The sequence below is a fragment of the Acyrthosiphon pisum genome, chromosome X (genome assembly GCF_005508785.2).
Source record: "Acyrthosiphon pisum isolate AL4f chromosome X, pea_aphid_22Mar2018_4r6ur, whole genome shotgun sequence".
Lineage (NCBI taxonomy): Eukaryota > Metazoa > Arthropoda > Insecta > Hemiptera > Aphididae > Acyrthosiphon > Acyrthosiphon pisum.
Window position 1 is genome coordinate 131,225,121 of NC_042493.1, and position 4,708 is coordinate 131,229,828.

Consider the following 4,708-nt stretch of genomic DNA (forward strand, 5'->3'; position numbering starts at 1 on the left):
CGATTTCCCCTCGTACACCTCTCTGGCGGACACTAAGCGGCTCGGCAGTAAACGTCTCGTTTCCAGTCCAGTGTAGTAGTCCGTGGTGGTGAGACACCATATATGATAACAAGTGCCTGATGAGTGATACCATACTGTGTGACGATAATAATTAAAGACACTGAACCATAGATAAAAGATAAACTGAACACAACGCTTCGGGATACGGACGGGCAGTGGCGTTCCGAGTTAAGCTGGTGTGAGTTCGACGACTTGTAATTTTTCGTCGTTGGTCGCGTGTGCTTTCGATCGTTACTCTCGTTTGAGAAGACGTGCGGACGCCGCCTGTCCATACGCCATTTGACTTCGCGTGTACCGTATACGGGTGTTTGATTTACGTCATTCATTACTAATTATATTTTACGCATCTGCGATTGCCAAGTACGTTATCGGCAGCGGTGTAGTGGACGGTACATGACATGTGCCCGCCTCCTAAGTTTATATTAATGAGTGTACCCCCTTAACAAAATACGTGGTGTGTAGGTGTAACGAACACCACACGGAGACGTTACACAGGTACACGGACCATGAATAAGACGTATTATAACGTTACCCAGTAAATAATATTTATATTGGGTAATATTTTGACATTTTGATATCCAATGATAAAAAGTGATAAACATAATTTGTTTACTTGTACAGCGGCCGTCTAAGGCATACACAGATCTATATTGAATACTATATAGACAAATAAATGAAATGGTGTGCACTCGTCCAATATGCCGTCTACCATAAGTATTGCATCTACCATAAATCCATGTTTGGTTAATATGCTATATTGCTATCTACAAATGAAAATAGGTGTTTTGTCCAACGGACGTGCGGTAGATAACATAAGTACAAGGACTGAAATTGTTGGGGCGTAGCCCCCAACATTGTTTTTAAAGAATGATTAATGTGTAACCATACATTTTTTTAGGACTTAATAACTGGTTAAGTAACCGGATGGGGTTGGTCATGGAGTTCTGATTCCAATAGTTCAATGATGACATTACAGCAGTCGGGATAGAAACATCTGATACCAAGTATGTAATAATAATAATAATAATTTATCATTTTAGAAAATATTATAAAATGACAAAAAAATACATTATCTTTAAGCACAATTTAAATTTAAAAATGTAATGTGTACCTATCTTAAAATTAATTAAATTACTAAAATTATTTATATTAATATTAAAAGTTTAACGTAATTTCAGACCTATATACAATACACTATTATGTCCATTAACTTTTACGCAATTTAGTAAACGTATATTAATATTTTGTTTAAATCGGGGTTTAAATCTAATTTTGTGTTCATGATCGAAAATAGGAATTAAGTGTTTATATTTATATAACTGGATTAAAACAGAGATATTATGAATAAATTTAATATTTTTCACATTTAGTTCTTTGAATATTATTGCTGTACTAGTTAGAATAGGTAGATTTAATAAAAACTGTATGATACAATTTATAGTAATACTTAATTTATTTAAATGATTATTAAAAGTTCCTTCCCAAAGAGATATGCCATAAGAATAAAAAGATTGAACTAAAGTTAAATATATAATTCTTTTATATGAATTATTAAAAAGATATCTAGCTTCAATGAGAATATAGAAAAATGTACATAGTTTATTATTAATTTAAATAATATGCTTATCCCAATTTAATTTATAAGATAAAACTAATCCTACATATTTTTTTCTTGTACTTCTTCAATATTCGTACAATTTAAATTTGATACACATTTCAATGAATGGACAGTCCGATAGTTAAATTGTAATTTATAAGAATATTAGATGAATTTATCTCAAAACGAATAAACTTAGATTTAGATAAATTCAGTTTTAATTTATTTTTACAGAACCAAAAATACACATTATTTAAGATATTATTTAATTCATTTAATAAATTATCAATTGATTTGTCAGTAACTAATATAGCTGTGTCAACAGCAAAACAGAATAATTCAATATTAGTATTATTTTGTATTTTTAAAAGATCATTTATACAAATAATGCATGTAAAACCTTTAATATTATGAATTTAACTTAGCTATAGACTAGGTATAATGTAATATTTCTTTAAATAATTTAAAGTAATGAAATTAGGTATAAAACTTTGTAGTATATTGTACATTTTAGTGAGTTATAACTAAAGATTAAAATGTTAGGGCTATGAATATGTTTTCGATCTCTTATAAAAACATTGTTGACAGATTCATTATCTTATATCATATTGAAAATTACAAAATAAAAAAGGGAGCCAGTGTGTACTACTCTGCCGTACAATAGGTATCAAAATGGACGTGTTAAATTAGAATTCAACTTTTTAAACTATAAAATACTTTGAGAGTTTACGTGATTTTGAAAAATTTAGCGCAACTTAAAAATATAACAATATAATTTCCACTTTGCTACAAGAAACCACCCAAGAGTTGAAACAATTTGAATCATTTTTACTGCTTTGAAAGGTAATGACAGACAGAAAAAAAAATACATACATTATTGCAAAATCAATATATTCATCGCTCTGATCAGAATCTTAAAAGATGGGGAAGTGGGTACTGATCGGCTGTAGGTATCCACTTCAGTAGGTGGCAGAGTAGATTTGATTATGTATTTAACACTTTAAAAGAATGAAAATCTGGCTTCTAATTATGACTACCTAATTTATCATTATTTTTTCACTATTATATTATCCAGGAAAATAAACTATACCTACCATAAGAAAAGAGTTGGTCATATAAGGCAAAAATATACAAGAGAAAAAAAACTAAAATCTAGTGGAAGTGAAGGCAAAAAGAAAGAATGGATTCATCCATAACATTTAACATTTTTGAAGAGTATGATAAAAAATAAAAACGCTAAGCTAATGTAGATACTATGATATTATAATGGTAGTCTTAGTTTTTAATATATTATATTTATATTTTGTTTCAGTACATCTTGCAACCTTGCAAATTATGACACAATCTTATCAACTGAATCTGGTGTAAAAGAAAAAAAAATTAAAGCTTAACAAAGTGAGTTAATGGTTTCGTAATTTTTTATTCAATTTATCAATGTATAATATTCAAGAGGACGCCACACCCGCATGTATTGTCTCAATCTTACAAACGCGTTTCGTTTACAATAATTCAGTTTTAAGAGAGTTATGAGCAATTTTTAATTTACATTTATTATACACTCTATAACTCACTTATAAACTGAATTATCATAGATAATGTTATTACTATCAAGTTTCATAATAGGTCGATTCACTCTAATTTTTGAACTAACGCCATAAAACTTGAATTTCTGAACTTAAATTTGGTATGTTACGCGTTTGTGAGACAGAGACAACACAGCGGGTCTAGCGTCCTCTTAAAGTGTTTCATTAAAAACTAATCGATAATTATTTTAGTATTTAATTGGTGTTTGTACATATTACAGGTGAAAGTTCAAATATTACTCGTGAATTTTTGAAGGAACCTAAAGAGAGTAGACCAATACCACCAGTTTAACAAGTTCAACCAAATACAAGAGAATGAAATGAAAACGATACGCTAGAAAATTTAAAATTATTTGATAATTGATGTTATATTATTATTTTATATTAACTATTAACCGTATTAAATAAAATCATGACCTGTCAAAAACCATGATGGATACATGATATGCGGGTTACATTCCTTAATCTAATATAGAACTTGCCCAAAGTAAAATATCGAGTAAAATATGTTTATAAATGTTTGTCTAACATATTTTATTTGCTCTACTAAGCTTGATGTAATTCCATTGTTGCACATTGATCAACAACAGAGACCTCAAATTCATTAATTGGTTTTGTGTTAATTAAGATAAAAATTGTAACATATATAAACTTATGTAACTTATATAAATATATCATATTCACCATTTATTAACAGTCTCTTACAAATTCAAAACAGAATTAATGATATTTATTTTTTTTTGTATTTATTATAACATGATTATACATATATAATCAGGAGCAGACTGAGGCCCGGGTGGGTATAAGGTTTGCAAACTAGCATCTAAGCGGCCCATGTTATAATAATTATTAATTAAATTATAAAATTAATACACAATTTGTTTGATTTAATATTATTTATACTAATTGTTAACTTATAAGTGAAGGTCACAGACTCACAGCCATAATGTTTACCTACAGATTTTGATAAAGGATGCATTTAATTAAAATATTTTTTTCTTGGTGCAATAATAACAATAGGATTATCTTTAAAATCTACTATTTTAGTAAGGTGCCAAACATTATATAATATTAACTAGAAAGCGGATTTTTATTCACTAAAAAATGTCATAATATGTAAGAAAAAAATTACTTTAAATGGTTTATTTGGCGAACAATTTGCAATTTAATAGTTTATATATTAATTATGACTTGAAAATTGTTTGAAATAAATTGCACAACTGTTTAAATAACAAAAAATTATGGCATCTATCAGCCCCTGAGGTATTACTTATTACTATAAATTTAGTATATACAGGTACTTGCATAATTCAGATTAATCTGTTTGTGTGAAATTGTATTTTTTCAGATGAAAGTTATAAATGGTGAATATCAAATTACAAATTTATGATGATCATTTAAAGCAGTGACTTTGTTTAATATTTAGCAACTATTCCCCAAAATATAATCCTTAACTATAAAACCGACG

General features: G+C 28.3%; 1 long non-coding RNA gene across 3 annotated transcripts; it reads left to right on the top strand.

The window, feature by feature from the left end:
* Positions 1-78: 78 nt before the first annotated feature.
* On the top strand, positions 79-3,930 carry LOC107883864. 3 transcript variants are annotated; one of them, XR_001679552.1, is made up of 6 exons: positions 79-615; positions 682-876; positions 959-1,064; positions 2,733-2,872; positions 2,970-3,052; positions 3,462-3,930. It is a non-coding gene; the product is annotated as an uncharacterized LOC107883864 (long non-coding RNA). The 3 variants fall into 3 exon arrangements; XR_001679550.1 differs by lacking the exon at positions 2,733-2,872; XR_001679551.1 differs by lacking the exon at positions 2,733-2,872 and having other exon boundaries at positions 79-555.
* The last annotated feature ends 778 nt before the right edge of the window (positions 3,931-4,708 follow it).